This window comes from Triticum aestivum, chromosome 4B (assembly GCF_018294505.1).
Source record: "Triticum aestivum cultivar Chinese Spring chromosome 4B, IWGSC CS RefSeq v2.1, whole genome shotgun sequence".
Lineage (NCBI taxonomy): Eukaryota > Viridiplantae > Streptophyta > Magnoliopsida > Poales > Poaceae > Triticum > Triticum aestivum.
In genome coordinates, this window is record NC_057804.1 from 562,095,158 (window position 1) to 562,114,055 (window position 18,898).

The following is an 18,898-nucleotide window of genomic DNA, read 5'->3' on the forward strand; positions in this document are numbered from 1 at the left end:
CTTCTATGGGCGATGATGTGTTAGCAGAGAACTTCTCCAATCCCAGCAAAGATGAGAGGGTGTGTTTCATTTTGTTCCTTCTGAGGGGCGTAGGATTCCTAATCCACCCCTTCCTCAGGGGTCTATTGGAATTCTATGGGATCTAGCTGCACAACCTCACGCCAGGTTCTATTCTGCACATCTCTAGTTTTGTTACTCTCTGAGAATTGTTTTTAGGCTGCAAGGCTCATTTTGAACTATGGAGAAAGTTCTTTTGCCTCGTCCCCCGCCATCAAGGTGGAGGGTCTATATTTGAAGTGGGTGGTACCGAAGTATGGCGCATAGCCGGATCAGGCTACCCTGTTGGGACTGCAAAAAGGGGGTCCGAAGAATGGTCTTCAGAATGGTTTTACATCGAGGATGTTCCCCTTCCGGACCCAGTTCGGCATGGACTTCCTGAATTTTCCAGCGCTCCCTTGAAGAAGCTACTCAACTGGCACCCCAAGTCCCTCAAGCAAGAGGACAGTGCAGAGGTAATGAGACTGGTTAGCAAGGTCGGAGTACTTGCCCATTCCAGACTCTCCATCATTGAAGTTATGGCCATCGCGATAAAACATGCATCCAGCCTCTCCAATCCAGAGTGGCCCCTTTATGGTGCTATAACGGGGAGGACGATGCATCTCGTTATAGGTGAGAGGGTCCGGATAACCAAGCCGCTTTGGCTGCCATGCTGGCCGACCTTTATAAAGGGGAAGAATAAGATTTCGCCCGTTTAAATTGCTGGGAAGGTTTTTCCATGTACAACCCCATTGAATGGGTAAGTTGATCATTTATCAGCACTTTTTTACCTTATTGTTGGGATGCACTAATCAGACTACTCTGGTTGCTTTAAAGCAGACATGGAGGAAGGTAGTTGCTACGTCTTGAGCTTGCGTTGGTTTTCCTTGAAGAGGAAAGGGTGATGCAGCACAGTAGCGTAAGTATTTCCCTTAGTTTTTGAGAACCAAGGTATCAATCCAGTAGGAGGCTTCTCAACAAGTCCCACGAACCTACACAAACAAACAAAGAACTCGCAACCAACGCGACAAAGGGGTTGTCAATCCCTTCACGGCCACTTGCGAAAGTGAGATCTGATAGAGATAATATGATAAGATAAATATATTTTTGGTATTTTATAATATAGATGCAGAAAATAAAGATGCAAATAAAAGTAGATTGGAAGCAAATATGATAAGAGATAGACCCGGGGGCCATAGGTTTCACTAGTGGCTTCTCTCAAGAGCATAAGTATTACGGTGGGTGAACAAATTACTGTCGAGCAATTGATAGAAAAGCGAATAATTATGACGTTATCTAGGCATGATCATGTATATAGGCATCACGTCTGCAACAAGTAGACCGACTCCTGCCTGCATCTACTACTATTACTCCACACATCGACCGCTATCCAGCATGCATCTAGAGTATTAAGTTCATAAGAACAGAGTAACGCATTAAGCAAGATGACATGATGTAGAGGGATAAAGTCAAGCAATATGATATAAACCCCATCTTTTTATCCTCGATGGCAACAATACAATACATGTCTTGCAACCCTTTCTGTCACTCGGTAAGAACACAGCAAGATTGAACCCAAAGCTAAGCACTTCTCCCATGGCAAGAAAGATCAATCTAGTAGGCCAAACCAAACCGATAATTCGAAGAGACTTGCAAAGATAACTCAATCATATAAAAGAATTCAGAGAAGATTCAATTATTATCCATAGATAAACTTGATCATAAACCCACAATTCATCAGATCTCAACAAACACACCGCAAAAAGAGATTACATCGAATAGATCTCCACAAGAGAAGGGAGAACATTGTATTGAGATCCAAAAAGAGAGAAGAAGCCAACTAGCTAATAACTATGGACCCGAAGGTCTGTGGTAAACTACTCACAACTCATCGGAGGGGCTATGGTGTTGATGTAGAAGCCCTCTATGGTGGAATCCCCCTCCGGCAGAACACCGACGACGGCTCCAAGATGGGATCTCGCGGATACAGAAGGTTACGGCGGTGGAAATTGTGTTTTGGTTGCTCCCTGGATGTTTTTGGGGTATGTAGACTTATATAGGAGGAAGAAGTACGTCGGTGGCCGCCCGAGGGGCCCACGAGACAGGGGGCGCGCCCTATAGGGGGGGGGAGCGCCCTACCCTCTCATGGCTGCCTCGACTTCTTCTTGACTTGCACTCCAAGTCCTCTGGATCACATTCGTTCCAAAAATCATGCTTCTGAAGGTTTTATTCCGTTTGGACTCCGTTTGATATTCCTTTCCTTTGAAATACTGAAATAGACAAAAAAACAACAATACAGGCTAGGCCTCTGGTTAGTAGGTTAGTCCCAAAAATGATAATAATGTATAAAATAAAGCCCATAAACATCCAAAACAGGTAATATAATAGCATGGAACAATCAAAATTATAGATACGTTGGAGACGTATCAAGCATCCCCAAGCTTAATTCCTGCTCGTCCTCGAGTAGGTAAATGATAAAAACAGAATTTTTGATGTGGAATGCTACCTAGCATAATTCTCAATGTAATTTTATTTATTGTGGCATGAATATTAAGATCCAAATGATTCAAAATAAAAGTTCATATTGACAAAAGAAATAGCAATACTTCAAGCATACTAATAAAAGCAATCATGTCTTCTCAAAATAACATGGCTAAAGAAAGTTCATCCCTACAAAATCATATAGTTAGGCTATGCTTCATTTTCGTCACACAAAGATGTTCCCAACTTCTATACCCCCGATGACAAGCCAAGCAATTGTTTCGTACTTCAATAATCTCAAACTTTTTCAACCTTCACGCAATACATGAGCGTGAGCCATGGATATATCACTATGGGTGGAATAGAATAATGATTAGGGATTGTGTGGAGAAGACAAAAAAGGATAAAGTCTCACATTGACGAGGATAATCAACGGGCTATGGGAATGCCCATCAATTGATGTCAACATGAGGAGTAGGGATTGCCATGCAACGGATGCACTAGAGCTATAAATGAATGAAAGCTCAACAAAAGAAAACTAGTGGGTGTGCATCCAACTTGATTTCTCACGAAGACCTAGGGCATTTGAGGAAGTCCATCGTAGGAATATACAAGCCAAGTTCTATAATGAAAAATTCCCACTAGTATATGAAAGTGACAACCTATGAGACTCTCTATATGAAAACATGGTGCTATTTTGAAGCACAAAATATGAGACTCACTACATGAAGAACAAGGTGCTACTTTGAAGCACAAGTGTGGAAAAAGAGATAGTAGCATTGCCCTTTTATTTATTTATTTTTTCTTTTTTTCTTTTTTCTTTTTCTTTCTTTTTTTCTTTTTTCTTTTGGCCTTTCTTTTTTCTTTTTGGCCTTTTTTTTTTTTGGGAAATGCTCTAATAATGATGACCATCACACTTTTATTGATTACAACACATGAATTACAACTCAAAACTAGAACAAGATATGACTCTATATGAATGCCTCCAGCGGTGTACCGGGATGGTGCAATGAATCAAGAGTGACATGTATAAAAATTATGCATGGTGGCTTTGCCACAAATACGATGTCAACTACATGATCATGCAATGGCAATATGACAAAAGTAATGTATGCCATGATGATGATAAACGGAACGATGGAAAGTTGCATGGCAATATATCTCGGAATGGCTATGGAAATGCCATAAATAGGTAGGTATGGTGGCTGTTTTGAGGAAGATATAAGGAGGTTTATGTGTGATAGAGCATATCGTATCAAGGGGTTTGGATGCACCGGTGAAGTTTGCACCAACTCTCAAGGTGAGAAAGGGCAATGCACGGTACCGAAGAGGCTAGCAACGATGGAAAGGTAAAAGTGCGTATAATCCATGGACTCAACATTAGTCATAAGAACTCATATACTTATTGCAAAAATTTAGAAGTCATCAAAAACCAAGCACTGCACGCATGCTCCTAGGGGGATAGATTGGTAGGAAAAGACCATCGCTCGTCCCCGACCGCCACTCATAAGGATGCACAAGCCAGGTACACTTCATGCTTCAAATTTGTTACACAACTTTAACCATACGTGCATGCTATGGGACTTGCTAACTGCTACCTCTTGAGCACTGTGCTGGTTTTCCCCGAAGAGGAGAGGATGATGCAGTAAAGTAGTGTAAGTATTTCCCACAGTTTTTGAGAACCAAGGTATCAATCCAGTAGGAGACCACGCACAAGTCCCTCGTACCTACACAAAATGATAGCTACTCGCAACCAACGCGATTAGGGGTTGTCAATCCCTTCACAGTCACTTACGAGGGTGAGATCTGATAGAGATGATAAATAATATTTTTGATAGATAGATGCAAAGTGAAAAGTAAAAGGTAAATTAAAACAAAGCAAATAGTAAAGTGATAGAGATTGATATGATGAGAATAGACCCGGGGGCCATAGGTTTCACTAGTGGCTTCTCTCAAGAGCATAAATATTCTACGGTGGGTGAACAAATTACTGTTGAGCAATTGACAGAATTGAGCATATTTATGAGCATATCTAGGTAATGATCATGTATATAGGCATCACGTCCGAGACAAGTAGATCGAAACGATTCTGCATCTACTACTATTACTCCACTCATCGACCGCTATCCAGCATGCATCTAGAGTATTAAGTTAAAAACAGAGTAACACCTTAAGCAAGATGACATGATGTAGAGGGATAAATTCATGCAATATGATAAAAAAACCCATCTTGTTATCCTCGATGGCAACAATACAATACGTGCCTCGCAACCCTTTCTGTCACTGGGTAAGGACACCGCAAGATTGAACCCAAAGCTAAGCACTTCTCCCATTGCAAGAACTACCAATCTAGTTGGCAAAAAGGATAATTCGAAGAGACTTGCAAAGATAACTCAATCATACATAAAAGAATTTAGAGAAGATTCAAATATTTTCCATAGATAATACTGGATCATAAACCCACAATTCATCGGTCTCAACAAACACACTGCAAAAATAAGATTACATCGAATAGATCTCCATAAGAGAGGGGGAGAACATTGTATTGAGATCCAAAAAAACAGAAGAAGCCATCTAGCTGCTAGCTATGGACCCGAAGGTCTGAAGTAAACTACTCACACTTCATCAGAGGGGCTATGGTGTTGATGTAGAAGCCCTCCATGGTAGATGCCCCCTCCGGCGGAGCTCCGGAACATGCCCCAAGATGGGATCTCGTGGATACAGAAGGTTGCGGTGGTGGAATTAGGTTTTTGGCTCCCTTTTTGATCTGTCGGGGTACGTAGGTATATATAGGAGGAAGGAGTACGTCGGTGGAGCAACAGGGGGCCCACGAGGTAGGAGGGCACGCCCGGGGGGGGGGGTGCCCTCCACCCTCGTGACCGCCTCTAGCACTTCTTGGAGTAGGGTCCAAGTCTCCTGGATCACGTTTGGTGAGAAAATCACGTTCCCGAAGGTTTCATTCCGTTTGGACTCCATTTGATATTCTGTTTCTTCGAAACACTAAAATAGGCAAAAAAACAACAATTCTGGGCTGGGCCTCCGGTTAATAGGTTAGTCCCAAAAATAATATAAAAGTGCAAAATAAAGCCCAATATAGTCCAAAATAGTAGATAAAGTAGCATGGAGCAATCAAAAATTATAGATACATTGGAGACGTATCAGGCATCCCCAAGCTTAATTCCTACTCGTCCTCGAGTAGGTAAATGATAGAAAAAAGAATTTTTGATGCGGAATGATACTTTGGCATAATTTCAATGTAAATCTTCTTAATTGTGATATGAATATTCAGATCCGAAAGATTCAAGACAAAAGTTCATATTGACACAAAAATAATAATACTTCAAGCATACTAATCAAAGCAATCATGTCTTCTCAAAATAGCATGGCAAAAGAAAGTTCATCCCTACAAAATCATATAGTCAGGATATGCTTCATTTTCGTCACACAAACATGTTCCCAACTTCTATACCCCCGATGACAAGCCAAGCAATTGTTTCATACTCAAATAATCTCAAACTTTTTCAACCTTCACGCAATACATGAGCGTGAGCCATGGATATAGCACTATGGGTGGAATAGAATATGATGATGGGGATTGTGTGTAGAAGACAAAAAAGGAGGAAGTCTCACATCGACGAGGATAATCAACGGGCTATGGAGATTCCCATCAATTGATGTCAACATGAGGAGTAGGGATTGCCATGCAACGGATGCACTAGAGCTATGAATGCTCAACAAAAGAAAACTAGTGGGTGTGCATCCAACTCGCTTGCTCATGAAGACCTAGGGCATTTGAGGAAGCCCATCGTAGGAATATACAAGCCAAGTTCTATAATGAAAAATTCCCACTAGTATAAAAAGACAACTTATGAGACTCAGTACATGAAGAACAAGGTGCTACTTTGAAGCACAATATATGAGACTCACTACATGAAGAACAAGGTGCTACTTTGAAGCACAAGTGTGGAAAAAGAGATAGTAGCATTGCCCTTTTTTCTTTTCTTTTTTTCTTTTTATTTTTTTTGGGCCTTTCCTTTTTTTCTTTTGGCCTTTCTATTTTTTTCTTTTGGGTAATGCTCTAATAATGATGATCATCACACTTCTATTGATTACAACATAAGGATTACAACTCGAAACTTAGAACAAGATATGACTCTATATGAATGCCTTCAGCGGTGTACCGGGATGGTGCAATGAATCAAGAGTGACATGTATGAAAAATAATGCATGGCGGCCTTGCCACAAATACGATGTCAACTACATGATCATGCAATGGCAATATGACAAAAGTAATGTATGTCATGATGATGATGATGGAAGTTGCATGGCAATATATCTCGGAATGGCTATGGAAATGCCATGATAGGTAGCTATGGTGGCTGTTTTGAGGAAGATATAAGGAGGTTTATGTGTGATAGAGCATATCGTATCACGGGGTTTGGATGCACCGGCGAAGTTTGCACCAACTCTCAAGGTGAGAAAGGGTAATGCACGCTACCGAAGAGGCTAGCAAAGGCGGAAATGTGAGAGTGCGTATAATTCATGGACTCAACATTAGTCAAAAGAACTCATATACTTATTGCAAATATTTAGAAGTCATCAAAAAACAAGTACTACGCGCATGCTCCTAGGGGGATAGATTGGTAGGAAAATACCATCGCTCGTCCCCGACTGCCACTCATAAGGATGCACAAGCCAGGTACACTTCATGTTTCAAATTTGTTACACAACTTTAACCGTACGTGCATGCTACGGGACTTGCAAACTTCAACACAAGCATTTCTCAAATTCATAATCACCCAACTAGCACGACTTTGATATTATCACCTCCATATCTCAAAACAATTATCAAGCATCAAACTTATCTTAGTATTCAATTCACTCAAAAGAAAGTTTCACATATCTTGAATACCGAGTATATTAACATTAAGCAAATTACCATGCTATTAACGACTCCCAAAATAATCTAAGTGAAGCAATGAGAGATCAATAGTTTCTTTAAAACAAATCCATCACCGTGCTCTAAAAGATATAAGTGAAGCACTAGAGCAAAAATTATCACGCTCAAAAGATATAAGTGAAGTACTATGAGCAAAAACTATCAAGCTCAAAAGATATAAGTGAAGCACATAGAGTATTATAACAAATTACAATTCATGTATGGCTCTCTCAAAAGGTGTGTACAGCAAGGATGATTGTGGTAAACTAACAAGCAAAGACACAAATAATACAAGACGCTCCAAGCAAAACACATATCATGTGGTGAATAAAAATATAGCTCCAAGTAAATTACCGATGGAAGTGGACGAAAGAGGGGATGCCTTCCAGGGCATCCCCAAGCTTTGACTTTTTGGTGTCCTTGGATTATCTTGGGGGTGACATGGGCATCCCCAATCTTAGGCTCTTGCCACTCCTTGTTCCATAATCCATCAAAAGAATTCACCCAAAACTTGAAAACTTCACAACACAAAACTCAACAGAAATCTCGTGAGCTCCGTTAGAGAAAGAAAACAAAAGACTACTTCAAGGTACTGTAATGAACTCATTCTTTATTTATTTGGTGTTAAACCTACTGTATTCCAACTTCCTTATGGTTTATAAACTAATTTATTAGCCATAGATGCATTGAAACAAGCAAACAACACACGAAAATAGAATCTGTCAAAAACAGAACAGTCTGTAGCAATCGGTAACTAACGCAAACTTCTGGAACTCTAAAAATTCTACCAAAATAGGACGTACTGGAAAATTTGTTTATTGATCAGCAGCAAAAAGAATCAACACAAAAGCTCTTTTATGTGATTTATTGAATTTTTCTCGTGAGCGCAAAGTTTCTGTTTTTCAGCAGAACCAAATCAACTATCATCATAGCTTATCCTATAGGTTCTACTTGGCACAAACAATAATTAAAACATAAAACCACATCCAAACAGAGGCTAGATGGATTATTTATTCCTAAACAGAATCAAAAACAAAAAACACAAAATAAAATTGGGTTGCCTCCCAACAAGCGCTATCGTTTAACGCCCCTAGCTAGGCATAAAAGCAAGGATAGATCTAGGTATTGCCATCTTTGGTAGGCAATCCATAAGTGCCTCTCATGATAGATTCATATGGTAATTTTATTTTCTTTCTAGGGGAGTGTTCCATACCCTTTCTCAAGGGAAATTGTAATCTAATATTCCCTTCCTTCATATCAATAATCGCACCAATCGTTCTAAGGAAAGGTCTACCAAGAATAGTAGGACATGACGGATTGCGATCTATATCAAGAACAATAAAATCTACGGGCACATAATTCTTATTTGCAACAATAAGAACATCATTAATTCTTCCCATAGGCTTTTTAATAGTGGAATCCGCAAGATGCAAGTTTGGAGAGCAATCATCAAAGTCACGGAAATCTAGCAAATCACATAAAGTTTTGGGAATAGTAGAAACACTAGCACCCAAATCACACAAAGCATGAAACTCATAATTTTTAATTTTAATTTTAATAGTAGGTTCCCGCTCATCATAGAGTTTTCTAGGGATAGAAACTTTCAACTCAACTTTTTCTTCATAAGATTGCATCAAGGCATCAACAATGTGTTCGGTAAAGGCCTTATTTTGACTACAAGCATGAGGAGAATCTAGCACAGATTGCAACAAGGAAATACAACCAATCAAAGAGCAATTTTCATAATTAAATTCCTTGAGATCCAAAATAGTGGGTTTAGCAACATCTCGGTTTTTATTTATTTCAATCCCACTTTCATCAATTTCATCATCAAGATCTAGAAACTCCAAATTCTTAGAACGCCTTCTAGGTAAAGGAAGATCATATTCAGTTTCATCAAGATTCATATTGCAAAAGATTTAATGGGGGACACATTAATAACTTTTAGATCTTCATCTTGATTTTCATGGGAATTGGAAGAACACGCTTTAATAAAGGCATCTTTGGAAGCATGCATCCTAGCGGTTCTTTCTTTGCACTCATCAATGGAAATTCTCATGGCTTTGAGAGACTCATTGATATCATGCTTAGGAGGAATAGATCTAAGCTTTAAAGAATCAATCTCAAGAGAAATTCTATCAACGTTCCTAGCCAAATCATCAACTTTAAGCAATTCCTCTTCAAGTAAAGCATTAAAATTCTTTCGTGAATTCATAAACTCTTTAACACTACTCTCAAATTCAGAGGGCATCTTATTAAAATTTCTGTAAGAGTTGTTGTAGGAATTTCCATAATTATTAGAAGGATTACTAGGGTAAGGCCTAGGATTAAAATTCCCTCTATACGCGTTGTTTCCAAAACTATTCCTACCAACAAAATTCACATCCATGGATTCATTATTATTCTCAAGCAAGGTAGACAAAGGCATATCATTGGGATCAAGAGGAGTATTTTTAGGAGCAAACATCTTCATAAGTTCATCCATCTTTTCACTCAAAACATTAATTTCTTCTATAGCATGCACTTTTTTACTAGAAGATCTTTCGGTGTGCCATTGAGAATAATTAGCCATAATGTTATCAAGCAATTTTCTAGCATCACCTAACGTAATTTCCATAAACGTGCCTCCCGCGGCCGAATCTAAAAGATTTCTAGAAGCAAAATTCAATCCGGCATAAAATTTTTGTATGATCATCCATAAAATCAAACCATGAGTAGGGCAATTGCGAAGCATTAATTTCATTCTTTCCCAAGATTGGGCAACATGCTCATGATCAAGTTGTTTAAAATTCATGATATCATTCCTAAGAGTGATAATCTTAGCGGGAGGAAAATACTTAGAGATAAAAGCATCTTTGCACTTATTCCAAGAATCAATACTATTTTTAGGCAAAGATGAAAACCAAACTTTAGCACAATCTCTAAGTGAAAACGGAAATAACTTCAATTTGACAATATTGTTATCCGTATCTTTCTTCTTTTGCATATCACACAAATCAACAAAATTGTTTAGATGAGTAGCGGCATCTTCACTAGGAAGGCCGGCGAATTGATCTTTCATAACAAGATTCAACAAAGCGGTATTGATTTCACAAGACTCATCATTATTAAGAGGAGCAATCGGAGTACTAAGGAAATCATTATTATTGGTATTAGAGAAGTCATACAATTTGGTATTATCTTGTGCCATGGCAACAAGTAATCCAACACACAAGCAAACAAAAGGGCAAAGGGAAAGGGGCAAACGGAAAAGAGAGGAGGAGATTGGGAAAGAGAGAGCGAATAAAACGGCAAGGGTGAAGTGGGGGAGAGGAAAATGAGAGGCAAATAATGTAATGCGAGAGATAGGGATTGTGATGGGTACTTGGTATTGTTGACTTGCTTGCGTGAGCCTCCCCGGCAACGGCGCCAGAAATTCTTCTTGCTACCTCTTGAGCACTGCGTTGGTTTTCCCCGAAGAGGAGAGGATGATGCAGTAAAGTAGCGTAAGTATTTCCCTTAGTTTTTGAGAACCAAGGTATCAATCCAGTAGGAGACCACGCACAAGTCCCTCGTACCTACACAAAACGATAGCTACTCGCAACCAACATGATTAGGGGTTATCAATCCCTGCACGGTCACTTACGAGGGTGAGATATGATAGAGATGATAAATAATATTTTTGGTATTTTTGATAGATAGATGCAAAGTGAAAAGTAAAAGGCAAAGTAAAAACAAAGCAAATAGTAAAGTGATAGAGATTGATATGATGAGAATAGACCCCGGGGCCATAGGTTTCACTAGTGGCTTCTCTCAAGAGCATAAATATTCTACGTTGGGTGAACACATTACTGTTGAGCAATTGACAGAATTGAGCATAATTATGAGCATATCTAGGCAATGATCATGTATATAGGCATCATGTCCGAGACAAGTAGATCGAAACGATTCTGCATCTACTTTACTCCACTCATCGACCACTATCCAGCATGCATCTAGAGTATTAAGTTAAAAACAGGGTAACGCCTTAAGCAAGATGACATGATGTAGAGGGATAAATTCATGCAATATGATAAAAACCCCATCTTGTTATCCTCGATGACAACAATACAATACGTGCCTTGCAACCCTTTCTGTCACTGGGTAAGGACACCGCAAGATTGAACCCAAAGCTAAGCACTTCTCCCATTGCAAGAACTACCAATCTAGTTGGCCAAACCAAAAAGGAAAATTCGAAGAGACTTGCAAAGATAACTCAATCATACATAAAAGAATTCAGAGAATATTCAAATATTTTCCATAGATAATATTGGATCATAAACCCACAATTCATCGGTCTCAACAAACACACCGCAAAAAGAAGATTACATCAAATAGATCTCCACAGGAGAGGGGGAGAACATTGTATTGAGATCCAAAAAGAGAGAAGAAGCCATCTAGCTACTAGCTATGGACCCGAAGGTCTGAAGTAAACTACTCACACTTCATCGGAGGGGCTATGGTGTTGATGTAGAAGCCCTCTGTGGTAGATGCCCCCTCCGACGGAGCTCCGGAACAGGCCCCAAGATGGGATCTCGTGGATACAGAAGGTTGCGGCAGTGGAATTAGGTTTTTGGCTCCCCTTTTGATCTGTCGGGGGTACGTAGGTATATATAGGAGGAAGGAGTACGTCGGTGGAGCAACAGGGGGCCCACGAGGTAGGGGGGCGCGCCCAGGGGGGCGCGCCCTCCACCCTCGTGACCGCCTCTGGCACTTCTTGGAATAGGGTCCAAGTCTCCTGGATGACGTTCGGTGAGAAAATCATGTTCCCGAAGGTTTCATTCCGTTTGGACTCCTTTTGATATTCCGTTTCTTCGAAACACTGAAATAGGCAAAAAAATAGCAATTCTGGGCTGGGCCTCCGGTTAATAGGTTAGTCCCAAAAGTAATATAAAAGTGGAAAATAAAGCCCAATATAGTCCAAAATAGTAGATAAAGTAGCATTGAGCAATCAAAAATTATAGATACGTTGGAGACGTATCACTAACTTCAACACAAGCATTCTTTAAATTCATAATCACCCAACTAGCATGACTTTAATATCACTACCTCCCTATCTCAAAACAATCATCAAGTATCAAGTTGATCATAGCATCCAATTCACTTCCTATGATAGTTTTTATTGTACCCAACTTGGATGCTCATCATTCTAGGACCAAATTTATAACCATAGCAAATACCATGCTGTTCTAAAAGACTCTCAAAATAATGTAAGTGAAGCATGAGAGATCAACAATTTCTTCAAAATTAATCCACCATCGTGCTCTAAAAGATATAAGTGAAGTACTAGAGCAAAAACTATCTATCTCAAAAGATATAAGTGAAGCACATAGAATATTCTATCAAATCCTAAGCAAATAGGCTTCTCCCAAAAGATGTGTTACAACAAGGATGATTGTGGTAAACTAACAAGCAAAGACTAATATAATACGCGATGCTCCAAGCAAAACACATATCATGTAGCAAATAAAAATATAGCTCCAAGTAAAGTTACCAATGAACGAAGAGGAAAGAGGGGATGCCTTCGGGGGGCATCCCCAAGCTTAGGCTTTTGGCTATTCTTGAATATCTTGGGGTGACTTGGGCATCCCCAAGCTTAGGATTTTTCCACCCTTTATTCCATAGTCCATCAAATCTTTACCCAAAACTTGAAAACTTCACAACACAAAACTCAACAGGAAATCTTATAAGCTCCGTTAGTGAAAGAAAACAAAACCACCACATAAGGTACTGTAATTAACTCATTCTTTATTTATATTGGTGTTAAACCTACTATATTCCAAGTTCTCTATGGTTCATACCCTTACATACTAGCCATAGATGCATCGAAATAAGCAAACAACACACGAAAAACAGAATCTGTCAAAAACAGAACAGTCTGTAGCAATCTGTAACTAACGCAAACTTCTGGAACCTCAAAAATCCTACCAAAATAGGAAGTCATAATTTTTTATTGAACATCAGCAAAAAGAATCAATGCAAAATCTTGTTCCTGTGATTTATTGAATTTTTTCTCGTGAGCGCAAAGTTTCCGTTTTTCAGCAGAATCAAATCAACTCATATCATAGGTTATCCTATAGGTTCTACTTGGCACAAACACTAAATAAAACATGAAAACACATCTAAATAGAAAGTAGAAACAAAATTTAACACTAAACAGGAACAAAAACAAAAAACATAAAGAAAATTGGGTTGCCTCCCAACTAGCGCTATCGTTTAATGCCCCTAGCTAGGCATAAAAGTGAAGATAGATCTAAGTAGTGCCATCTTTAATTTTCAATTTCTTAGCAGAGTCATGCTCGAATCCGGGAGGTTCTTTACGTTTCCCTTCTTACTCGGTAATTTTTAGATCTAGAGAATCCAACCGCTTATTGCAAAGGGTAATCAACATATTCATGCGGTGAAGATTTCTGCTAACACTTTTAAGAGGCTCAAGAGATTTTTGTAATATTTTTGTTACTTCGGAAATCTTTCCAAACACTTGGGTTTCTTCTTGGGTAGGATGTGGTTCTCCCTTTTGAGGTAGTGTTCCCACTATTCCCTCTATAATTTCATGCGCAATACTATGATCAATTTCAATAAAGTTTCCCTTGGCAATGCAGTCCAAGAGTTGTCTATGCGTCATGTTTAGCCCAACATAAAAATTGCCAAGAAGAATTCTAAAGTTCACCTCTAGGGTGCACTTGCGATAAGATTCCATCATCCTATACCAAGCATCTTTTAAATTTTCTCCTTGCCTTTGCTTGAAGTGAAGAACTTCAAACTCGGGAGACATAGGAGCAAACAAGGAACTAGCTATAACGACAAGGTAAACAATCTAACACACGAGCAAACAGAAAACAACAAACGGAAAAGAGAGGAGACTGGGAAAGAGAGGGCAAATAAAACAGCAAAGGTGAAGTGGGGGAGAGGAAAACAAGAGGCAAATGGCAAATAATGTAAATACGAGGGAGATGAGTTTTTGATGGGTACTTGGTATGTCTTGACTTGAGCGAAGACCTCCCCGGCAACGGCGCCAGAAATCCTTCTTGCTACGTCTTGAGCTTGCGTTGGTTTTCCTTGAAGAGGAAAGGGTGATGCAGCACAGTAGCTTAAGTATTTCCCTCAGTTTTTGAGAACCATGATATCAATCCAGTAGGAGGCTTCTCAACAAGTCCCACGAACCTACACAAACAAACAAAGAACTTGCAACCAACGCGACAAAGGGGTTGTCAATCCCTTCACGGCCACTTGCGAAAGTGAGATCTGATAGAGATAATATGATAAGCTAAATATATTTTTGGTATTTTATAATATAGATGCAGAAAATAAAGATGCAAATAAAAGTAGATTCGAAGCAAATATGATAAGATATAGACCCGGGGGCCATAGGTTTCACTAGTGGCTTCTCTCAAGAGCATAAGTATTACAGCGGGTGAACAAATTACTGTCGAGCAATTGATAGAAAAGCGAATAATTATGACGTTATCTAGGCATGATCATGTATATAGGCATCATGTCCGCAACAAGTAGACTGACTCCTGCCTGCATCTACTACTATTACTCCACACATCGACCGCTATCTAGCATGCATCTAGAGTATTAAGTTCATAAGAACAGAGTAACGCATTAAGCAAGATGACATGACATAGAGGGATAAACTCAAGCAATATGATATAAACCCCATCTTTTTATCCTCGATGGCAACAATACAATACATGTCTTGCAACCCTTTCTGTCACTGGGTAAGAACACCGCAAGATTGAACCCAAAGCTAAGCACTTCTCCCATGGCAAGAAAGATCAATCTAGTAGGACAAACCAAACCGATAATTCGAAGAGACTTGCAAAGATAACTCAATCATATAAAAGAATTCAGAGAAGATTCAATTATTATCCATAGATAAACTTGATCATAAACCCACAATTCATCGGATCTCGACAAACACACCACAAAAAGAGATTACATCGAATAGATCTCCACAAGAGAGGGGGAGAACATTGTATTGAGATCCAAAAAGAGAGAATAAGCCAACTAGCTAATAACTATGGACCCAAAGGTCTGTGGTAAACTACTCACAACTCATCGGAGGGGCTATGGTGTTGATGTAGAAGCCCTCAGTGGTGGAATCCCCCTCCGGCAGAACACCGGCGACGGCTCCAAGATGGGATCTCGCGGATACAAAAGGTTACGGCAGTGGAAATTGTGTTTTGGTAGCTCCCTGGATGTTTTCGGGGTATGTAGACTTATATAGGAGGAAGAAGTACGTCGGTGGCTGCCTGAGGGGCCCACGAGATAGGGGGTGCGCCCTATAGGGGGGGGGGCGCCCTACCCTCTTGTGGCCGCCTTGACTGCTTCTTGACTTGCACTCCAAGTCCTCTGGATCACGTTCGTTCCAAAAATCACGCTTCCGAAGGTTTTATTCCGTTTGGACTCCGTTTGATATTCCTTTCCTTCGAAATACTCAAATAGACAAAAAAACAGCAATACGGGTTGGGCCTCCGGTTAGTAGGTTAGTCCCAAAAATGATAATAATGTATAAAATAAAGCCCATAGACATCCAAAATAGGTAATATAATAGCATGGAACAATCAAAACTTCTAGATACGTTGGAGACGTATCAGTAGTCAAAAACATCTATTGCACTCTCCCTCAACCAGAGGACCATGCTCGCAACGAAGACCCCGGATTCCACGAGGATCCGGATATATTTGTAGAATCTGATGATGGAGTCTATTATCAAGCGAGCTTTGACGGCTCAGAGGTAACCATTGTGGCCGACTACCCCGACCTCTAACCTTTCGTTAAGGTAAGTGTTTGAAAATCATTCTAAAAGAGAGATACCTCCACTCGCATCTCACCCACCGCACTGAACCACGCTTTACAGGATCGGCGCTCAGCGAGCCGTACTCAATCACGGGCTGCCAAGAGGAAGACAACGCCTTCGCGGGGCGAGCACGCGAAACGAAAGGAGACCGGGAGCACAACCGAGCCCCCTCCGTCACCAAAGAGGTACATTCATCACTTCATGCCTAGGTATAATGTCGATTTGTCATTTTCCTCCCCCTTCTATCATCTTAGGAGAGGTACATGGAGAACCATACCAAAGATCTCTGCCAGCCTAGCCACAACCAATCCATCGCCGAACTCGTCAACTAGGACGGGGGCGCATACAGGGGTGGCGCCGACTCATCCATCTCATGAAGATCTGGATGACGTATCTGTCACCAATTCCGAAGTGGAGAGTGCGATGAATCATCGACGCTTAAAAGAGATCCTGCATGCCTCGGCCTTCTCTGACCAGGAATTTACCGCCTTCAGCACCATGGACGCATACATCCGAGCTACCCGAGATGGGCTCACCGGAGTTACTTGCCTGTTATCGAAGGATATACAGGTGAAAATTTATGCAAATTTAATAGATATGTGCCAGTAGCCCCAAAGACTTAAAGCAGTGGAGACTAACTGATTTGAGGATCGTTATAACCGCAGGTTCTCAAAGAGAAGAATAGCGCACTATCCCAGGAGCTCGAAACAAGCCAGCCACAGCTAATGCTGTTGTCGCGGAGCTTGAAGAAATGAAGAGCGCTCCAATGGCCAGGGGCAAAAATAAAAAAGCTGGAGGAGGAAGTGAATAAGCAAGCCAAAGAGATGAGGAGTTTAAAGGCTCAACTCTTGGATGCGCATAAGGAGAACCAAAAGTTGAAGTGCGGCATATTCGGTATGACTCTTGAACCATCCGGAGGACTTGTATAATCCTATAATCCAGAGTGTTATTATGCAGTTCTTTCAGGTCTGTTAACCAGCCGTCATGAAGAAGTGTCCGGGTTCCAAGGCGATGTTCTAAAAGAACCGTTGAAAGTGCACGAGCGGGCCCGGAAAGCCATGAAAAGTATGGTCAAAGCCCTATGGCCATCTGATGCCCCTCCTGAAAGTATGGAGGGGTTAGCGGACCTGTTCAAGGGTGTTCGACGTCGTTTCGAGTTATGGAAGACGTCCACATGCCGGGAAGGTGCACGAGAGGCATGGGCAATGGTGAAGACGCGCTACACCGGACTCGGTCCGAATCATATGGCCGAAGTTGGATCTCAGGGGCCGGATGGAAAGGAAATTCCTGTAAACTTGGTATATGACCAAGTGAGGATATCAGCGAAATATTTGCAAGAAGGCTGTAAGCTAGATAGTCTGATAGATTGTGTAGAAAAAGAGTAGGCATTCGATTCTATGTAATGATTTACTTTATCATCGAACTGTATCTCCGTCCGAACTTGTAAAAAATTTGTCATCGCAGGCCTTCGGCTTTAACCTGTGAACCAAGGAGTTGGAGTGTTTCTGGATACTATGTTAAATAAGAAACATTTGGCATGTCCGGAAACCAGGCAATCCGGTCATATTGCTCAAACAGACAAAATGTGTTCGGGGAGCTATGTTATATTACTGCTTAACAGAAGAAACATCTTCCAAGGAAAATAGTTTCTTTAGGGGTTCCTTCCTTGGCTCGACATGCTAAATCATGCATGCCTAGGCTTGTACCCGAATTATGGGCAGCCTATTCGTATTTATTGCAAATGCAAAACAATTCGTCGTTATTTGCCGACCAATTATTCCCTTAAGAACGCTAGCTTTCGGCTTCACCTGTCTGAGGTACAGTTCCGGATAACCCGGTTGTAACAATTGCAGAGATACTCCCTTTACACCCTATCCGAACAATCGGGAACGTAGGGTATAAGCACAGGAGCGAGGCAACTCAGCTTGGCAAAAACTTAAGTCATAGAGGTGCATATAATGGCAAAAGATGTATAAAACAAGCGACATAGATAATGTGAGCTATAATTCTTTAATAATAAGCTTCATTAGAGAAGCCCCTAGGTATAGTGGGGTTTATACATTTAAAGATATGCACTCCTAATAGTGATCCGAACATATCCTGGGATATAAAAAGGAAAAACAAAAAAGGAGAGGAGAAGGGAAAAACCTAGTCAAAGTAAAACATAAAGAGGTCAAACTATGCGTAAAATCTTCGGAGCCGCTCGGTGTTCCATGGGTTCGACTCAAGGCGATTATCCGCTGCATTGCGAAGGCGATAGGCTCCTCCTGTAAGAACTTCATCTATGATGAAGGGGCCTGATACGCCTCCAACGTATCTATAATTTTTGATTGTTCCATGCTATTATATTTTCTGTTTTGGATGTTTGATATGCATTTATATGCTATTTTATATTATTTTTGGGACTAACCTATTAACCGAGAGCCCAATGCCAGTTTCTGTTTTTTTTCTTGTTTTAGAGTTTCGCAGAAAAGGAATACCAAACGGAGTCCAAACAGAATGAAAATTTCGCGATGATCTTTCTTGGACCAGAAGCAAACCGGGAGACTTGGAGATGAAGTCGGAGTGAACAGTTGCACGATAAAGAGAAAAACCAAAGGAGTACAAATCGAAATAAC